Genomic DNA, 22350 nt, shown 5'->3' with positions numbered 1-22350 from the left:
TTCTCCATACCTGTTTCGAAGTATCACCAGAAACAGTGTGCCTTCTCTCTGACCTAAGTGTATAAGGACCAAATAATGTAGAGGAATCTCTGTTATATTTTCTCCATCTTACCAATATTTGGCCTCATAGGCAGACCCAGGCACTTCATTGCACAGCAGAATGAGGAGATTAAAGCCCCAACATTCTTGCCAGTGGACCAGGAAGGTAGCTGCTCAGACATCAGACAGCCTCAGAGAGACAGAGACCAGGTGGCTCAAGAGAGGGATACCATAAAGTTGTTTTTCATACCCCCCCGACTCCCACAGTTGCATATGCTTTGCTCTGACCCTAAGAAGTAGATCAATCCTTTGAGAACTGCATTATGGGTTAGAACACCAACAAGGTCCCAAACTGAGTGACACTCCCATAGATTACATCCAAATATCACTGCAAAGTCTTCAAAATCTTAACTGACATCTGAGCCACAGCATCCAGAAGTTGGGAAAGAACTTGCAGCCTGAACATAACTGGGTCAAGTGATTCCTAAAACAAACAACATCGACATTTTCTGTAAGATTGAAGTAAGACATAGTCTTGGAATCATAGACAAAAACTTTAAAAAGCTACTTTAACCACGCTCAAAGAAGTAACAGGCACACCTTAGAAAAATAGAAAAATACATAGAAAACATTCACAAATGAAAATTTTAGACAGGAAAAATAGAGATAAAAAATTCACTTGATCAGCTCTACAGCAGAATGCTGTTGACAGACAAAAGGATCAATGAGATGAAAATAGTTCAATTGAAAATATCCAATCTGAAAACAGAGAGCAAATATTGAAAAAAAAAATGAACAGAGCCTCAAAAAAATCCAAAAATATCTAACATTTATTTATCGGAATTCCATAAGGAGTAGAGAAAATATGTGGTGTAGAAAAAAGTATTTGAAGAAATACTGGCTCAACACTTTCCCAATTTGTTGAAAGACATAAACTTACAGATTCAAGAAGCTATGCAAACTCCAGCAAGTTAAACTCACATAATTTTACCCCCAAATGCCTCACTGTCAATTGTGGAATAACAAGGACCAAGAAAATATCTTCAAAGAAGCTAGAGAGAAAACAACTCATCTCACACAGGAAAAACAATTGGAATGACTCTGTATTCATCATCAGAAGCCATGGAGGCCAAAAAGCTGTGAAAACAACATTTTTTCAACACTGAAAGAAAAGAAACATTAACCCAGTGTTCTATAGGCTGTTATTTCCTTCACGAGTAAAGGAAAAATATTGACATTCTCAGGTGAAAGACGATTAAGAGAATTCATCGCCACCAGACTTGTTCTAAATGAAACACTAAAGGAAGTTGTTCAGGTGGCAGGCTTGGAATTTCAGGAATTATGGAAAGCAACACAGTGGAAAGTATCTTCTGAAGTTCGCCCTTCAGCCAAAGATTAGACAGGTCTATAAAACAAACAACAACACACGTGAAGAAACTGTTTCTTAGTTCAATCATGTGTATGAGACCAAATGTGCAAAACCTGCCCAAAAGCACAGAAAAGAGGGCAGGATGGAACAGGAATCATGGCAGATGGAAACGGGGAACTGGAGCATAGGAGAGTGTTGACACATGATGAGGATTGCAACCAATGTCAAAAACAATTGTGTATAAATGGTTGAACAAGAAAGTAATTTGCTCTGTAAAGTTTCAAATAAAGCACAATAAAAAAAAAAAAAAGTGGTAGGTATCTGGGTAAACATATTATGCCAACCCTGCTGTCACTGCACAACATGGCGGAGGACTCCCCTCTTTGGAAAGACTTGCTAGCCTATTGGAAACACTTTGGAATATACTCTTGGTGGCAAATTAGTATTAAAGAATGGCATTAATTTTGAAAATATGAGATGTCTGTACTCATGTCTGGTGAATAAACTAGATAATAACATTTTCAGAGCTAAATGAGATGTTCTAACAGAAAAATAGGCCTGAATTCCCACGTGGGCCATGAGCCTAATCTGAAGGCCTTTCCCACAGAGGCATTTCAGGCACCTCTAGAGCAGCAGGAGCACTGGGGAATGCATGTATCAACCTCCCCCAGGGCCTTCTCTGAGGGGTAAGTACCTGCTTTAGTACTAAGCGTTCATAAATAGTCATTCTGCATAAGGTCTTCAGGTTCAAGTCTGTAATCCAGCTGGGATTCTGTGTGTGCTGCATCTCTGCATCAAAAGAACATGCTTCTAGAAGCAGAATGCCAGGAGAGAGGCGGTTGGGCAGTTGGGGGTGGAGGGTGCTGCACAGACAGGGGTGCCCGAGGGAGGCACAATATAGTCATTCTGCAGCAGGTCTAGTCATTCTGCATAAGAATTAGAATGCTTCTGTCAATGCACAATAGTTTACATGCAGAACATAAACAAAGTTACTGAAGGACAAAGTTGAATAGTAAACCAAGCCACTCCCTGTCAGTCCTTACCTGAGAGGGTCTTCATCAGGACTTCCGGGGATGGAGAAGGACACAGAAAACGCTGATTTATTTTACCTCTTCCTTCCTCAAGAAACAGGAACTGGTGTTAAGATGTCAGGTGTCAAGCCCCAAACTCCTCTTCTGGTCTGTATCTAAGGTGTATAATAAAACTGGGAATGAGGCAATCAGCCGTGAGCAGACAGACCCAGAGTATTCCCAGTGCCCCACATCTTTGAGCTCCAGTGAGATCCTGTTCTTAGTCACTACATTAGCAGAGGAGCTGAAAGACTGAAATTCCTTATTTTCAGGCAACTTGGGCTTCAAGCAGGCACTTATTGCTAAAGTCGTATTTCTCTGTGTTAATTTATGATCCTTAACTCAAATCCGGAGTTCGGAGCTGATTTTGATAACTCCTCCTTAGTCTGTGTAGACAAGAGTCTGCTCACAGTCAGGGAAGACAGTGGAGGAAACAAAGTCCCTAGCCCAGAGGAGGGACTGCTCCCCAAATTGGGGCAATGCCCCTGGGGAGCACTGGCGAGGTGCACTGTCCCCTCTGTGGCTTTGTGTTCTGCTCCTGGAATTGCACCCTGGGGGCCTCCATATGCAGACCCATAGTCCGTGGGTGGCCACAACTCCCGCCCTTCAGGGTCATAGGCACCTTGCGATATGCTTCCTGCCCTCCTTCTGAGCATAAGCGCTGAGATCACGCATGGCAGAACCAGTTCCGAGGTCCAGACCCTAGGCCTTGCCCTCCTTGGCCTTAGGCTTCCCCTAGTCCTGGGGGAACCCGCAAGCCTGGCGGGTGCGAGGTTAGCACCGGGCTCGGAGGGCTTGGGCCTGTCTCAAAAGGCTCAGGGCGCACGCAGGTTCCGCCTCCTTGGAGCCTGCGGGCTTGCGGCCGGCAGCCGGGCCATCTCCTGCCTCCCTCGGCCGCCCTCTCTGAGCAGCAGCTCCCCTCCCCCCACCCCACCAACAGCCCAACAGTCGCACTGCCTGCTTTCTGCTTCTAGAAGCCTGTTCTTTTGGATTACAGACTTGAACCTGAAACGCACAACTTTAAAACTACTAGATGGGGTGGCGGGGCGGGGGGGGTTGGGTGGCAGTGAAAAAAGGAAAAAAAATTAAGAAAAGAACAATTACAAAAAAAGTCTTAGAAGACTATCCTCACATTATGGACTCAAGAAGGCTGCGGATACACAACTGCATAGATAGCATACTGTTGTCTCTTTCTTTGCAAATAAGTCTTAAATGAGGGAATTTGGTACCGGGAATAGTTGTAGAGCCTGACTTTGGGGAAATCTGGGATTGATGAATTGGCTTGCATGAGGCTATAAGCCCTGATAGTCAATATTTAAAGATGAGATTTGAGCAACCTAGAACATGCATCAGAATTTCTTCTAAGTAAATTAGCACCAGAAGATGCCTTTAACCACCTAAATAAAATGGGTCAGTAGTTCAAGATCTCCCTACAAAGAAAATGGCAGACCTAGATCATTTCCAGTCAGGTTCCAGCAAACATGCAAGAAACAGTCATTTTAATCTTGTACATAGTCAACAGAAATTAGAAAACCATGAGATACTCCACTAACTTGACCCTTAAGGCTAGTTTAAAAATGATAGCAAATTAGAGAAGGAAGGTAGGAGAAGAGTTAGAGGACAAGCACACTCAGTAACTAAGATGCAAAACCCTACGTAAGATGCTAGCAAAGGAAATCCAGCAAAGTATAAACCATGTAACATGCCATGATCAAGGCGGTTTATTGCAGGCATACAAATTTGAGTGAACATTAAAGATTTAGTAATTTCATTCACCACATGCATAGGTGAAAGAAGAGAAGACATATGCTCACCTCAAGAGATGGGGGCAAAGCAGGTTGATAAAATCCAATCACACGGAGAGATAAGGGCTAGGAGCAAACATGGAACAGAAAAGGAGTTCCCGAACGTGGAAAACTACAACTAGCATGATAGTTCATGGTGACGTGTGGGACATTCTCTTTAAAATTAATAAACAATAAAATAAGGATGCTTCTATCATTATTTTTATTAAACATTTAACACTGGAAGTACAAAAAGAGAAAAAGTATAACTGCTATTCATAGATTATAGGACTGTCTCCATTGAAAACCGTAGAAAACACTGGAATTAATAGTAATCATAAATAAAAAAATAAATTGAAATTTCAATGCATCAGCATCAAGCGGACTCGGTCATAGCTCTTAGGTGAAAACAAAGGACACTGATAGGGAAAGAGCAGGTTCAGGTGGGCTAGACCAAGGAGGGAAGAAAATTATTCTGCACTGGGCTGAACTTACAAGCACGGGTATGTGTGTTAGTTACCTAGTCCCTCCATAACAAAAAATAACACAACTGGATGGCTTTAAAGAACAGAAATTTATTTGTTCATAGTTCAGTAGGTAGTAGTTCAAATTCAGGGCATGACTGTAGTGGGAAGTCCTTCCTTGTCTACCTCAGCTTCTAGTAGACGCCAGAAATCATTTGTGTTCCTGGCCTTGTGGACGCATCTGTCTTCTTTGTCTGTCTTCCTCTTTGCCTGTTTGTGCCTGTGTGTATTCTGCTCCTTTTATAACTAAGAAGAGTAAGGCTTAGGACCCACCCTACATTGGTATGACCTCATTCACATAATAAAAGGAGGCCCCCTATTTCCAAACAAGGTCAGATTTACAGGTAAAGGGGTTAGGATTTCCACATACATTTTGGAGGGACACAATTCAATCCCTAACAGTCGACTTACCAGATATTCTGGATTGAGAGTACTCGCATGAACAGCTGAGAGTGGTTCCAATTCTTTGCTACATTCGTTGGCTGAAACTTGTCTCAATGGTCACCCATAGGAATGCTGGAGCAATTTATGGTGTAGGACCTAGCCAACCATTCCTAATCACGTCCATTGTGTGGAAAAACACACACTCCCATCACCGAAGCCTTGAGAAATTCATCGATAAGAAGAGAATGGTGGTTGGAACCAAGAATTGTTTCATAGCCTAGATAACATGGTGCAGCTGTTAGATATCCACATGGAGATGTCCGGTAATAAAACTTCACCCCACACGGAGATGTCAAGAATAATACCAACAGCTAATGTTCATTGAGTACCTACACTGGTGCCAGGCACTCCTGTGCTTTTCCTTTCATGTTTGCTTTTCATGATGGCCATATGAGGAATGTATCATTTTAATGCATAAAGAGGTCAATACAGAGAGTTAGGCTGACATTTGAATATATGAGTCTGGACCCAGGAGGAGTTTGAATGGATGGAGGTATAAACCTCACGTCCTTAGCTACAAATAGACAGCAGTAAACTCACTGAGGCATCCTAGAGGGAGGGTGTCAGTAGAGAGAGGAGCAGGCACCAAGCCCAAGGGTACTCGGGTATCTAGAAGCCTGCCAGGTGAACAGCAGCCAACAAGCCTCTCTGAAGTCCAGTGTGGTTCCTGGAGGGTTGTCTGTCCTTGCTCTCAGCTGCATTTCCCCAGTGCTCCTCCCCCCTGCACTGGGTTGTCCCCTTCATGACGACAGGGACAGTGTGTACCTTTCACCACTGTATCTGCATAACACAGACTACTTCTGGCCCATGGAGTATACTGACTGAATGAAAAATAAACAAAGGATAAGGACGTAAAATCCTTCGTAGTTGATACCTTGGGATACATTAAGGGGCTTCATGAGTAAGAGGGAGAAAAACTGATCAGGGCTGCTTCTGAGACCATCTCTTAGGCGTAAAGAGTGTTAAACAATAATTAAACAAAGAGATTTAGTGGCAGAGATGTATGTTAAAAAGATGTAAGTATAGGTTGAAGATTACTAGAAACATGCCCATTTATTATTGCAACTATAGTCAAATCGTTAAAAAACATATACTACATGCACACAGAATATTATAAAGTAATTTAATGCCCTCATTAAAAAAAAAAACAAAAAAAATTTATCATGAGAAAAGACTAATGTTGAATGAAAATATCAGGATATAATATCTGTGTTAATATATATAAATGTGTGTGCTAATACACACATAAAACCAGTTGCCACTGAGTCAGTTCTGATCCATGAGGACACCAGTGTGCCACAGTAGAACTGTACTCCATAGGGGTTTCAGTGGCTGGGTTTTCGGAAGTAGACTGCCAGACCTCTCTTTCATAGCAATTCTGGGTGGACCTGAACTCCAACTTTCTGTCAGCAGCTCAAGATATTAACCATTTGCATCAACCAGAGACTCTAATACACATACACGCCAATATAAGTAAGATAATAGACATATCGGAATGTTAATAATTTATTCTATGCATTACGTATGTTTTCTTGTTATTTATTGCATACTTTCCCATTGCTTCCAAGTTTTTGAGGAATAGAATGTACTTCTGGAAAAATTCATGAGAAATTTTTAAGTAATGAAATAATTAACAGAAACAGAATGAGTAAATCTGTGGCAAGGCAGCCCAGGAACCCAAGATTACAGTAACACTGGTATGAAAGGCAGAATTGTGGAGTCCTGAAGCTCAGTGGTCCCATGCATCCATCAGGAAAGAGCAAAGAGCAAATAAACAAGGAGAAAATACAGTGAGCCAGAGGAGTGGGAGCCCTCCGTTGTGGGCACAGTTTCCTCGTGAAACTTTAGATGGACACAATGGGTGGGATTATCCACTTCCATCATACAAACATTTTTATTACCCTTGATTTTAATGGAACTATGTTATAAAAACACATGATGAAATAAAGTATAATAAAAGAATAAATCTTATCAGTGGACTACTATCATTTTCCCCGGCCACTGAGGAGGGCGGGAGACACACACGGGAAAAGATGGAGCAGTGTGAAAACTCATGCTAAGTGGGGAGGAGAGTGTTTCTGAGACAGGCCTTAGCTGCTACCACCTAGGGAAGTAGGCAGCCGTGCACAACCAACTGGAAGAAATGGCACATTATTTCTGAGACCTACTCCAGCTCATAACAAATTATGGATAACATGGGGAAGAATGAGATTTCCAGGACACTTAATTGTTTTCATGAGAAACTTGTACATAGAAAAAGAGGCAGTCATCTAAACAGAACAAGGAATACTGCATGGTTTAAAGTCAAGAAAGGTGTGCATCAGTGTTGTATCCTTTCGCCATACCTATTCAACCTGTATGCTGAGCAAATAATCCGAGAGGCTGGACTGTCTGAAGAAGAATAAGGCGTCAGGATTGGAGGAAGACTCATTAATAACCTGAGATATGCAGATGATACAATCTTGCTTGCTGAAAGTGAAGAGGCCTTAAAGCATTTACTGATGAAGATCAAAGACTACAGACCAAGAGCCTAACAACTGGACCAATAAGCAACATCATGATAACGGAGAAAATGTTGACATCATTAAGGGCTTCATTTTACTTGGATCCACAATAAACACCCACGGAAGCAGCAGTCAAGAAATCAAACGACACATTGCATTGGGCAAATCTGCTGCCAGAGACCTCTTTAAAGTGTTCCAAAGCACAGATGTCACCTTGAAAACTAATGTGCGCCTGACTCAAGCCATGGTGTTTTCAGTCACCTCATACGCACATGAAAGGTGGGCAATGAATAAGGAAGACAAAAGAAAAATTGAAGCCATTGAATTACGGTGTTGGCAAAGAATATTGAATATACCACGGACTGCCAAAAGAATGAACAAATCTGCCTTAAAAGAAGTACAGCCAGAATATTCCTTAGAAGCAAGAATGGCGAGGCTTCATCTCACATATTTTGGACATGTTGTCAGGAGAGATCAGTCCCTGGAGAAGCACGTCACGCTTGGTGACAAGTGGCCACAACAATTGGCTCAAACATAACAACGACTGTGAAGGTGACGATAGGTAGTTTAATATACATTTTGACCCATATGAATTAAAATTTAAACAATTATTTCATACCTTTTCATAGCGGTTTTAGAATATACAATTAAAATAAATGTAAACAACTATTAGAAAAAAATCTCTGAAAATAAAATTTAAGAAACTGCTCCATACCCCAAATCTAAATGGCTTGATATAAAGCACTGGTCTTTGTAATTCACAAAAAACAGGTACCAATTCCTGAACAAGAACTGAAGTGACAGGAGAAACTCCCCATGCTGTTAGAGCCCTGAGTATGGGCCCTAATCCAATGATCTGTCTTCATTAATTCCTTTTCATTTCATCTCTGTGAAAGAGGGAAGGGAGAAGGTGAGAGAGGGTTACATGTGCCTATTCTGTTCTTTAGCATCTAGTTCAGTGCCAGGAACAAGTATTCATAAGAGTCTAAAAATCATTAAAATACAAATAAGGAGGAAAACCTCCTAGTATATATATGTATTAGGCGGCACAAAGAGTTAAGTGCTCAGATACTAACTGAAAGGTTGGCAGTTTAAATCCACTCAGTTGCCTTGGAAGAAAGGCCTGGCAATCTCCCTCCAAATGCTCACAGCTATTAAAAACCGTATGGAGGGCAGTCCTACTCTGAAAACTCACGGGGTCGTCATGAGTGAAAATCTCCTCAACGGCAACTGGATTGGTAATCTATATATGGCATAGATGTTGGGAAAATTAGTTTCTGAACATATACACAGCATTGAGAATACACTGTACATTAGTATTATGTGCCAAAACCCACTGTCATCAAGTCGATTCTAACTCATAGTGACCCCAAAGGACAGAGTAAAACTACCCCATAGGGTTTCCAAGGCTGTAAGTCTTCACTGAAGCAGACTGCCACATCTGTCTCCTACAGAGAGGCTCGTGGGTTTGAAACACTGACCTTTCAGTTAGCAGCCAAGTTCTTTAACCACACAGCCACTAGGGTTCACTGCTGTCATGTACAGTGATTACATAAAGCAAATTCTGAAACAAACTGCCTGGGTTTAAATCCTAACTCAATTTATCAGCTGGGTGATCTGGGCACGTTACTTTACCTCTCACTGCCTCAGTTTCCCATTTCTAAAACGGATCTTATGCAAAAGGTTGTTACGCAGGTTAAATAAAACACACAAGGCACTTAGAAAAAGGCCTTACACACAGAATGAACACAATAAATGTTAGTTTTCATAATAAGGGAATACAAACAAACGGCTAGGTTGAAGGAACTTCCACTGAGAAAGAGTTGAGTTCTGAAATTCATGTGTAAAGTCATTTACATCAACTGTTAAAGTTGTATGTTTAGATTCAAGTGATTACTGAGGTATGTCATGATCTTGAACAGAGTTCTGGGGACTATACAGGCAGACTCTGCATGCCCTTCTCCTGCACATCCATTCCATCTCCCTTGGAGCCCAGACATCATGTTATCAATTAAACCCCTCCCACACTGGTGGTGTACTGTTTAAGAGCTATGGCTGCTAACCAAAAGGTCATCAGTTCAAATCCACCAGGCGCTCCTTGCAAAGTCTATGGCACAGTTCCGCTCTATAGGGCCTATAGGGCCGCTAAGAGTTGGAATAGACTCAGTGGCAATGGGTTTTTAATGGGTATGAGTAAACTGTTCAGTGCTTAAAGACATACCAAAAGCAACCACTAACACAAAAGTATAGTAAAAAGTTCTCATTTTAGAATAGCAAAGCCTTTTTCTAACACTGTGGTGAATTAGGGTGGACTGTGGATCAAGAAGAGCCCTGGTGGCATAGTGGTTAAGAGCTCAGCTGCTAACCAAAAGGTCAGCAGTTCGAATCCACCAACTAGTCCTTGGAAACTCTATGGGGTAGCTCTACTCTATGCTATAGGGTCTCTATGAGTTCAAATCAGCTAGGGTCTCTACGAGTTGGAATCAACTTGATGGTGACAAGTTTGGTTTGGTGGGTGCCATGGATTGCATTATGACCCTAAAAAAATGTGTGTTTCAACTTGGTTAGGCCATGATTCCCACTATTGTGTAGTTGTCCTCCATTTTGTGATTGTAATTTTACTTTAAGAGGATTAGGGTGGGATTGTAACACCACCCTCACTCAGGTCACCTTTCCCTGGGGTGTGGCCTGCACCACCTTTTACCTCTCAAGAGATAAACGGAACGGGAAGCAAGCCGAGAGTTGGGGGCCTCAGACTATCAAGAAAGCAGCACCAGGAGCAGAGCACGTCCTCTGGACCCAGGGTCCCTGCACCTGAGAAGCTCCTTGACCATGCGAAGGCTAAGGACAAGGACCTTCTTCCAGAGCCGAAAGAGAGAGAAAGCTTTCCCCTAGAGCTGATGCCTTGAATTGGACTATTAGCCTACTTCAATGTGAGGTATTACATTTCTCTCGGTTAAAGCCATCCACTCATGGTATTTCTGTTACGGCAGCACTAGATGATGAAGACAGTGGGTCAGGGTGGAAGGGGTGGATGAAGGACAAAAAAAGAAAAATGGACAACAGGAGAAATATAAGAATTCAGAGAACTGTGAAAAATTAATTCCTGAATATACTTTCTTTCTCCTCCCTATAACTGGAAGGACTTTTCTCATATACAGCATATATAAGTAAATCCTTGCAATATTTACAACACTTGGATTTTTGTAAAACTCATTCTCTGAAAACTCATGGTGGCCCCATTAATTTGTGGCTTAAAAACAACTCAGAACTAAAAAGAAGCATAAATAAATAAATAAAGGCACTGCTGTCATTTGCGGGTGATGTTCTTTTCCTGCTATCCACAACCCACACACTCGGGAGTTAATTTTCCAGGGTCAGTGTTCATAGACCATCCTCTTTCTCGCACCACCACCCCACCACCCTTAATTATTTAGAAAAGGCAGGGCCAGTCAGTGCTCCAAACATCAAGATTTCTCTCCAAAATGCCAACTGGCACTTGGGGAGCAGGCTACATTCTCAGCTATCAGCACTTCCACTAGCCCCTGCACATAAGGAATGTGTCTCCACTGAACTGTTCACTGTAATAAATTAAAAAAAAAAAAATTGTAAAAAACTGTTTCTTAAAACAAAAACAACAACAACAAAAAAAACAGGTATTTCCCCATTACCCACCCACCCCACTCTCCCACACCCACTGCTCCCCACCACACACACACTCAAATATTTCCTACCAAGGGTGTTTCCCAAGCACGGGGTCTGGCTCTGCTCTTCTTTTACACCCCGTGGAGGCCTCTGGAGAAACCATACCTTTGGTTGGCAATTCCCTGAACCCTGCCTATTCAAGCTGGCACTTATTCAAAAAGGCAGGTGAGTCTTCAAGTCAGGTTTTTATAAGGAGTTTAAGATGAGCCAGGTGATACGCCTACTCACCCTCAAGTTTCTCAAAGGTAATAATTTCTTGAGATGTTTACAATGTCTCAACTATGGGTTAATTAAATCCCTTAGGATGGTGGGCATAGGAAAATCCTCCATCTCAATGCCCCCTGTTTTGAAAAAAAAGGGGGGGAATCTCCAAAATTACGAATTTGAATTTCTACACGCTAAAAAGCCTGTCGGTTCCCTGGTGGTCTAGTGGCTAGGATTCCGCATTTTCACCGCCACCGCCAGGGATTTCCAGCCAGGGAAGAGTCTTTGGAAACCCTGGTGGTGTAGTGTTTAAGAGCTACGCCTGCTAACCAAAGGTCGGCAGTTAGAATCCACCAGACACTCCTTGGAAACCCTATAGGGCAGTTCTACCCTGTACTATAGGGTAGCTACGAGCTGGAATTGACTCCATGGAAATGGGTTTGGTTTTTGTTTTTAAAAAGACTCTCAGAATGATGAATTCCAAAGAAATGCATATTATGTATATTACCTACATGATTGCACAGAAACAAGACTAGAAGCACAGAGACTGGCATAGAGTGTAAATATGAATGTATATATTGAAATATATATTTTAAACCACACCCTCCCTTGGGGGCTTCTCAGGCTCTCCGAGGCCAAATGGTCAGTGTCAAGCCATCAGGGAGCCCTCTGGTGGGCTCGGAGAGGGCCATCGGAGGTCAGCAAACAAATGACCCTTAGAGGAGGTGCCCTCTGCACCTCCCCCCAACGCTTGGGTGGGGCTTCCTCTCCTCTCCATTTGGTCTGGACCATCCTCACCTGGTCGCCTTGATGCCCCTCACCTGGCCGATTACCCAGCTGGGGAATTGTCAGTTGTGAGCTATCTCAGTGGATTTTCTTTATTTAAAAAGCAGGTTATACAGGTATTCTTTTGATTATTTTTGATATTTTGATAACTGAAGACCCGTTTTAAACTACCAATAACAGACGAATTTTAAAAAATAAATCCATGTATTTTTTAAATCCCAGCACCTGAGGTATCCACGTCTCTAAGTCTGCTTCCAAGCTTCCAGTGCAAATACATATCAAACTACAGAATATTATACTCTTTAAAATGGGGGTGAGTCATACGCATTTTTACAATCTACGTTTTCCCATTAAAATGATTCTTTTCCTATTTTTTTTTATACTGAGCTTTATTTGATTTTTTTTTTCTTTTTAATTTTACTGGGTTTTAGGTGAAAGTTTACAGCACAGATCAGTTTCTTATTCAAAAATTGATACACAAACTGTTTCGTGACATTGGTTGCAATCCCCACTTTGTGTCAGCGCTCTCCCCCTTTCCCTGTCCACCTCAGGTTCCCCATGTCCATTCGTCCAGGTTTCCTGCCCTTTCCTGCCTTTTCATCTTTGCTTTTGAGCAGGTATTGCCCATTTGGTCTCATACTTGATTGAACTAAGGAGTAAGTTCCTCACATGTGTTATTCTTGGTCTGAGCCCTGGTGGTGCAGTGATTAACAGCTCAGCTGCTAACCAAAAGTCTGCTGTTTGAATCCATCAGTTGCTCCCTAGAAACCCTATGGGGTAGTTCTACTCCCTCCTATAGGGTTGCTAAGAGTCAGAATCCACTAGATGGCAATTGGTTTGTTTGTTTTTCAATCTTTGGCTGAAAGGTAGACTTTGTTATCAATTTATTAAATCAACTGGTAATTTGCTGGATATTTCTCATACACGAACTTATGATGTCTTCAAATCCAGCCAATCAGGTTTAGGGAGAGAGAAACTTCTCTACCTTAGCCTCCCTGCCACTCCCACACCTTTTTCATTGATTTCCATGCCCTGTTTAAGTAACATCACTCATCACTTCTCACTGTCTAGGTTATCTGAGCCAATTCATGGCAGTCAATTCCACCTGAGCTCTAGGATACCCTCATTTACACACTCTGTCCTGTTGTTCCTTCACCCATGGCTGACTACATCTCCCCTTGAATGTCTACTAGGCATCTCAAACTTAATGTGGTTCAAATAAAATTCTTGCTCCAAGTGTCTTATTTACCTCCCAGTCTTCCTTATCTCAGCAAATATTCTCACTATCCTCTGGGTTGTTCAGGACAAAAACCTAGAAATCACCCTTGATTTCTCTCCTTTATTCAAATCTTGCATCCAATCCATTGACACATATTCTGGACTCTTGGCTCTACCTTAAAATAAATCCTGACTCTATCCACTTCTCACTACCTCCACCTTACAGCCACCATCATCTCTTGGTTAAAACTGGACTCCATGCCACTGATCTTCCCTCTTACAGTCTACATAACAGCATCATTTCAGTGGCTTCTCATGGCGATTAGGAAAAATTCCCAAACGCTTCCCATGGTCTTTCATGATGCGGGGCTTGCCCACCATACTAACAGTCTTCCCTCGGTTCACTCCACACTCGCCATGACTTATTTCCTGAGCTTCCTCAAACATGCCAAAACACTTGGTTATTTAAGGGCCTCAGAAACAACTCTTGCCTTTATTGGCAATATCCTCCCTCCAGAACTTCATACAGCTATTCTCTCCTTTGATATAGGTCAGTTATCTCCTCAAATATCCTGCTCCCATAAGCCTTCTGACTATTAATCTAAAACACCTCACCCCACTCCTTCCCTCACATGCAAATCTGTCTTATTTTCAAAATATTTAGCTCTCCTTGACATTTTTTGTTATTACCTGTAAATTTATTTTTTGTGGTGGAGAATGTATGCAGCAAAACACACCAACTTAACAGTTTCTACCTGTACAATTTAATGACATCGGTTACATTCAAGTTGTGCAACCATTCTTACCCTCCTTTTCTGAGTTGTTCCTCTGTCATTAACATAAACCCACTGCTCCTTAAGGTTCCTATCTAATCTTTTCAGTAGCTGTTGTCAATCTGATGCCATGTAGACAGTTCTTAAAAGAGCATATGCTCAAGGTAGACCATTTTTATTAGTTAAGTAAGCTAATGTTCTGGAGCCCTCGTGGCACAGTGGTTAAGTGATACGGTAGCCAAGCAAAAGAAGAGCAGTTTGAATCAACCACCTGCACCTTGGAAACCCTATGTGGCAGTGCTATTCTGTTCTACAGGGTCTCTGAGTCAGAATCAACTCAACAGCAACAGTTTGATTTTTTCTTTTTTATACTTCGGTTTTAAGATAATTCAAGGGAAGGCTTTTGGTGTAATGTTTAAAGAATATCTCACGGAAATAGTTTCAGGAGTTCATTCACCCTCAATGGCTCCAAAAAGTCTGGGGTTCATGAGAATCTGAAATTCTGTTCTGCATTTTCCCCCTTTTGATCAGGGCTTTTCTATGGACTCTTTGATCAAAATGTTCAGCGACAGTAGCCAGGAACATTTTGGTTCTTCTGGTCTCGTGGCATGCTAGATGTTCTTTTAAAAAACATGAGTGGATGCTGAAGGTTATCAAATACTTATTTTATTACACCTATTAATATAATCACATTTATTTTTCCTGTACATATGGTAAATTATACTGATTCATTTTTGAATGTTAAACTAACCTTGAATTCTTGGGATAGACCCAACTTGGTCATAATATATTCTTCTTTACAGTATTGCTGCATTTGTTTTGCCTATTTATTTTCATATTTTGCATCTATGTTCATCAGTGACATTGGCCTGTAATTTTCCCATCTTGTGCTGCTCTTGTCAGGTTTTGGTATCAATATTCATTCTACAAGCTTTACAAAGGAGTTTGGGTATATATTTCATTTTATATTGAAGAATTTGTGAAATATTTCTTGAATATTTGGCAGAATTTGCAGGAAAAGCCATCTGACATGAAGTTTTCTTTTTGAGAATAGTTTGAGCTCTAATTCAATTCTATTAACAGTTGTGGAATTACTTTTGCTTCCTGTTTCTTCCTGAATCGTTGTTATTAACTTACATGGTATGATACGTTTGCCTACTTTACCTAAATTTGCAAATTTATTGACTAATATGGTTCATAACATTCTCACGTTATCTTTATGTTCTGCAAGATCTGTAGTCATTTTCTTTCTAATTCCTGATATTCGGTATTTATACCTTCATTCTTTTTCTCTTGATCAGTCTTCCCTAAAGTTTGTCAATTTTACTAGCACTTTCTAAGAATCAACTTTAGTCTTCGTTGATCGTCTGTTGCATGTATTCAATCATTAATAGAAACAAAAATTTCTATGAATGTTTGTTTCTGTTTTTTTCCCAACATTTTGAATGGATGTTTAACTCACTTATTTTTCAAGATTTGTTCTTTCCAATTATATTTTTAAGGCTATAAGTTTCCTATATTATATTGTCTGTACTGCACAACTTTTTACATGCACTATGTTCATAATTGTTCACTTCAAAATGTATTCTAATTTTCATCATGATGTCTTTTTTGACTCATAGTATTTTAAAATATCCAAGGACATGGAGATTTTGTATTTTCTTTTTCTAAGATGGTTTCTTTTTTAATTATGATGTACTTACATAGTATCCTCTATATTATTGCAGACTCTTGAAATTTGTTGAAACTTGCTTTATAACACAGTATATAGTCAATTTTTATAAACACTATGTGCGTGAGATGAATGTATATTCTTTAGTGGTTAGATAATGCACACACATACACATATATCAATTTGGTATTTTTATACATGTTAAATCTTCTGTATCCTTGATAATTTATGGACTTCTATGTTTCTGAGGGGTGTGTTAAAAGTCTATTATGATGCATGATGTCAAAAGGAGCCCCAGTAGTGCAGTGGTTAAGCACTCAGCTGTTAAACCTTTTGATTTGATCCACCAACTACTCCACAGGAAAAAGATATGACTGTTTCCTTCCATAAAGATTACAGCCTTAGAAACCCTTTGGAGAAGTTCTACTCCATCCTATAGTCACTATGAGTCAGAATTTACTCAACAGCACACAAGAAAAAATGTATGATGTGATGGAAACTGAGGAGTACAAACCTCAAAGAATTGGTCCTACCTCCAGGGTCAAAGGATGAAGGACAGAGAAAACAGCAGAGACATCCAAAAGCTTGGAAACAAGGAGGCTGAGAGGAAGACGCCTGGTGGTTTAAGGGCTTTGAAGGGCTACCACATATACTGAGGAATCTGGAGTGCAATGTTCTTGCCTAAGGATGAAGACATGCTCATAAAGATCCTGACAAAGCTCTGGGCTTGCACCTCTGGCTGATCTTTGGGCTCCATGGGGGCAGGAAGTGAAGGCTAAGGCAGAGTTTTAGGCACTCTTGCTTAGCATTGAAAGAATGCCCCAGTTCAGAGCCAATCTGCAAAGACTGGGATAATGTTCCTTTTTGTTTTTGGCTACAAGCTTTTAAAGAAATCACTGTCAGGTCATGAACTGACTGCTGACATAACAGAACAGAACTTCAGTGTCCACACATGAGAAGACATACAATCTTTGCAGAAATAGTTTGGGAACATCACTAAGCAAATGGATGACTGGCCCTCAACAATTTAAGAAAAAAAAAGAAAAAAAGCAAACCCTAATGACAGGGAATCTGATTTCCAGAGTTACATTATAATGTTTAAAATATTCAGTTTTCAACACACTATTTTAAGTCATAAAAAGAAAAAAGAAAAGGATGGTTCATTTGTTAAGAAGAAAGAAGAGAATGAACAGAAAGCATCCCTAAGGAAACACAGATATTGGGATTACTAGACAAAGATTTTAAACCAATTGTCTTAAATTTCCTCAAAGAGCTAAAGAAACCATAGACAAAAAAAAAAAAAGGAAACCAAGAGAAGAATGTATGAACAAGTAGAAAATATTAATAAAGAAATATTATACAAAAGAGCCAAAAAGAAATTACAGAGCTGAAAAGTAGAATAGCTGAAATAAAAATTTCATTAGAGGAGCTCAACAGCAGATTTGAGCAAGAAAGCAGGAAAATGTAAACTTGAAAAAGCACAACTGAAATTGTTCTAACTCAGGAGCATAAAGGAAAAAGAATGAAGAAAATGAACAGAGCCTAAGGGACCTGAGGGACAACATCAAGCATACCAATATACTCATTAAGGAGTCCCAGAAAGGAAAGAAACATGAAAGGACAGAAAGAATATTTGAAAATGTAATGACTGGAAGGTTCCCAAATGTCATCTAGATATCCAAGAAGCTCAATAAACTCAAAGGACAATAAATACATAGATATCCACAGACAGACATAATCAAAATGTCAAAAGACAAACACAGAAACTTGAAAGCAGTAAGAGATAAGTGACTCCTAGTGTACAAGAGAGTCTCAACAAGTTTAACTGTTGATTTTTCACCAGAAACCACTGAGACAAGAAAATAGTGGGATGATGTACTTAAGGCACTGGAAAAAAAAAAAAATACAGAAACAAAACTATGAACCAAGATGTCAATATCTAGCAAAACTATCTTTCAAAAATGAAGGCGAAAGTAAGACATGCCCAGATACACAAAACCTGAGGGAGTGAGTTAGTAGCAGAACTGCCTTATGAGAAATGCCACAGGGAATCATTCTGGCTGGCATGAAAGGACACTAGACAGTAAGTGGAAGCCATAAAAAGAAACAAAGACTCCGTAAAGGTAACTACTTAGATAAAACAAAGTCAGTAATATTTTTATATCACGCCTCTCTTTTTTTCATATATGATTTAAAGCACGAATGCATAAAAATACTTACACATCTCTCTTAATGGACACACAATGTATAAAGACGCAATTTTTGTAACAGCAACGTAAGTAGGGGAGGTAACTGAGCTGAATAAAAGCAGAATTTTCCATACTGTTGAAGGTAAATTTATATTAATTAAAAGAAGATTGTTATAAATATAAGATCTTAATTGTAATCCTCATGGTCACCACTAAGAAGTTAAACAATATAAGGAAAGGAAATAAGGAGAGGACCAAAATTGTACACTTGAAAAAAATCAGTCAAACACAAAAGTGGACAGTAGTGAAGAAAATGAGCAACAAAATACATATATGACCTACTACTACAAAGTAGAAGATATAAGTCCTTCCTTATCATTAATCGCTTTAAATATAAATAGATTAAATTCACAATTGGGATCATTAAAGTTGTGTGTCAACTTTGTCGGACCATGATTCTCAGTGCTTTGGCAGTTATGATGTAGTTTAGCAGTCGTATACGGATGAAATCACTTCCATAATGAGATGTGATATAATGCGATTACCTCCGTGATGGGATCTGCTGTGAGTAGCCAATCAGATGTAAGGGAGTTTCCTTAGGGGTGTGGACTGCATCCAATATAGGTGGACTTTCTGGCAAGGCTCTTGAGCTTTTGCTCACTCTGAATCCTGCAGCTGGCTCCTCTTCATCTGATCTCAAGTTTTTGGGACTTGAACCTTCAGTTTACCTTCCAATTTTGGGATTCATCAGCCTCCGCAGTCTGTGAGCCACGACCTGCCAGCTTAACTGCCGATCTTGAGATTTGTCAGCCTTTGCAGCCTGTGAGCCACAGACCTGTTGTATGACCTGCAGATCTTCAGTTCTGCAGTCCCTGCATCTACGTGAGTCAGGAGAAGCCACCAGCCTGACCCATGGACTTGAGACCTACCAGCCTCTACAGCCTCGTGAGCCATTTCCTTGATATAAATCTATTTAAATATATATCTCACTGGTTTTGCTTCTCTGGAGAACCCAGCCTAAGATACCAATTAAAAGACAAATATTGGCAGAATTAATAAAAAAATCATTCAATTGCTATCAAGCTGATCTGACTCACGGTGACCCCTCCCCCCATGTGTGTCAGAGTAGTACTGACACTCAAGTGTGTCAGTTCAATGGCTAATTTTTCAAAAGTAGATCGCCAAGCCTTTCTTCCGAAGTGCCTCTGGGTGGACTCAAACCTTCAACATTTTGGTTAGCAGCTGAATGCATTAACCGTTTGCACCTCCCAAGGACTACAACATGTATCTATGTTTATTTCTGTATTACTTGTCTTTATACTCTATACGTACATACACACATAGACACACACACATAGACATCACACAGATGCTTTGGACTTCAACTAGCAGGGCTCTATTAATTGTTGATAGAAAAGTACTGATATCAATTATAAATGCGTATTTGTCCATTTCCCCTTTCAGATTTATTAGTTTTTGTATTTTGGAGCCCTGTTGTTAAATACGTACACATTTAGGATTGTTGTATCTTTTTGGAGAATTGAACCTCTATTATGTTATGTCCCTACTTATTCCCAATAATACTCCTTTTTCTGAAGTATAATTTGTCTGATATTAATATAGCTACTGCAGTAGAACTGGATAATTTTCAACCATTTCAAGAGGTAACATAAGATCAAGAACTGATGGTATAAAAGGAAGAAATCGAAGCTGCATTGAAGGCATTGGTGAAAAAACTACCCTCTCTCCACCATCTTCACTAACTCTGACACCAACTGTCCCTCACACAGCACTCCCTACTTCTCTGCTGGGTTCAATAATTCATTGCAACGGCCACACAGAGCTCACAGTCCATATTCATGATTATGGGGTTTATTAGGGAAGTAACAGTTACAACTCAGGCTCAGAGACACTCAGAATACAGTTCTTCTATCAGGACAGCCTCTTCCCTCCTGTGCTCATAGGCGTGCCTCTGCCTGGCCTTGGGCCTCTCTCCAAAGGCACTCAGCTTTCCTTCTCCATGGACCATCATCTCCTATAGCCGGGTCCCTGTTGCTTGGTCTCTCCTGCCATGGCATCTTACCGTCTTCAGGGTTACAGCTTCCTCTCTCTATCTCAGTCTCCTGCTTCTAGGAGCTTCTCAGTGCAGGGATCTCAGGTCCATAATATATGCTCAGCTCCTGGCTGTTCTTCCTTGATGGGAGTTGAATCCTCCTCTTTGCTCTGGAACTGGTTCTCTTTGAAGGGAAAACTAAACAATCCCCTTGGTGAGCCACAACTACCCTATCACACAGTCCTGCCCAAGCGCCAGGGTGGATGTTATAAGACCATGGCTAGAAAGGCCACACAAAGTAAACAATCACATCACAGCACCTTGGACTCATTTTTCGAGCCAAGTATCAAAAATCCCATACGAACAGATTGGTAAAGAACATAATCAACGGCAAGAACATTTTCATAATTATGTTTTCTGTATTTGGAAGAAATCTATAGCATTATTCTTATTTTGCCAATTCACAGGGATCACAGAGATTAGTGGTAGATATCGCAGTACCAGAAAACTCTCTGGTGAAACAGTCTGTGAGCAGTCTTACAAACACGGATATTCCACCAGAGTCAAAAGAATGACGTTACATTAATCATCAAAGAGAACATTTCAAGATCTAGCCTGAAGTACAATGTTGTCACTGATAGGCTAATACCCATACACTTACAAGGAAGACCAGTTTATATGACTATTCAAATTTATGCACCAACCACCAATGCCAAAGACAAAGAAATTGAAGATTTTAAACAACTTCTGCAGCCTGAAATTGATGAAACATGCAATCAAGATGCATTGATAATTACTGGTCATTAGAATGTTAAAGTTGGAAACAAAGAAGGAAAAGTAGTTGGAAAATACAGCATTGCTGATAGAAATGATGCCAGAAATCTCATGAAAGAAGTTTGCAAGACCAGTGACTCATCCACTGCAAATATCTTTCTTCACCAACATGAACGGCAGCTATACACGTGGACTTTACCAGATGGAATACACGGGAATCAAACTGACTACATCTGTGGGAAGAGAAGATGGGAAAACTCATATCATCAGTCAGAACAAGGCCAGGGATCGATTGTGAAACAGACTGTCAATTGCTCATATGGGAGTTCAAGTTGAAACTGAAGAAAATTAGAATAAGTCAGAAAGGGCCAAAGTACGACCTTGAGTATATCTCACCTGTATTTAGAGACCACCTCGAGAATACATTTTATGTGTTAAACTTAACAACTGAAGACCAGGTGAGTTGTGGAATGACATCAAGGACATCACACATGAAGAAAGCAAGAGGTCCTTTAAAAGACAGGAAAGAAAGAAAAGACCAAAACGGATGTCAGAAGAGACTCTGAACCTTGCTCTTGAATGTCGGGTAGCTAAAGTGAAAGGAAGAAATGACGAAGTAATAGAGCTGAACAGAAGATTTCAAAGGGGGGCTTGAGAAGAAAAAGTATTATAATGACATGTGTAAAGATCTGGAGATGGATAACCAAAACGGAAGAACACACTCAGCATTTCTCAAGCTGAAAGAACTGAAGAAAAAATTCAACCCTTGAGTTGCAATACTGAAGGACTCTACAGGTATAATATTAAATGACGCAGGAAGCATCAAAAGAAGATGAAAGTAATACCCACAGTCACTATGCCAAAAAGGATTGGTCGACCTTCAACCATTTCAGGAAGTAGCATATGATCAGAAACCGATGGTACTGAAGGAAGAAGTCCATGCTGCACTGAAGGAATTGGTGAGAAAAAAAAGCCTCCAAGAATTGATGGAATACCAACTGAGATGTTTCACCAAATGGATGCAGCACTGGAATCGCTCACTTGTCTAATCCCAAGAAATTTGGAATACAGCTACCTGGCCTATGAACTGGAAAGGATGCATATTTACACCTATTCCTAAGACAGGTGATCCAACCAAATGTGGAAATTATCAAACAATATCATTAATATCACATGCAAGTAATACTCTGCTAAAAATCATGCAAAAGCAGCTGCAGCAGTGCATTGACAGGGAACTGCCAG

The 22350-nt window shown here is 40.3% G+C and overlaps 1 long non-coding RNA gene across 4 annotated transcripts in view; it reads right to left on the bottom strand.

Annotated features, from left to right (window-relative positions):
- Positions 1–22350, bottom strand: part of LOC135229679 (uncharacterized) — a 97125-nt gene that overhangs the window by 50082 nt on the left and 24693 nt on the right. The window contains exon 1 of one of the 4 annotated variants that reach the window (XR_010320360.1): positions 2103–2427. The exons of 1 other annotated variant lie outside the window; for it this stretch is intronic. This is a non-coding gene — a long non-coding RNA (uncharacterized LOC135229679). Of the gene's footprint in view, positions 1–2102; positions 2428–22350 lie in introns of those variants that run through there. 2 more of the 4 variants (XR_010320358.1, XR_010320357.1) reach the window with 2 other exon arrangements.

The sequence above is a fragment of the Loxodonta africana genome, unplaced genomic scaffold (genome assembly GCF_030014295.1).
Source record: "Loxodonta africana isolate mLoxAfr1 unplaced genomic scaffold, mLoxAfr1.hap2 scaffold_439, whole genome shotgun sequence".
Taxonomy (NCBI): Eukaryota; Metazoa; Chordata; class Mammalia; order Proboscidea; family Elephantidae; genus Loxodonta; species Loxodonta africana.
This window is presented reverse-complemented; position numbering and strand designations above follow the sequence as displayed.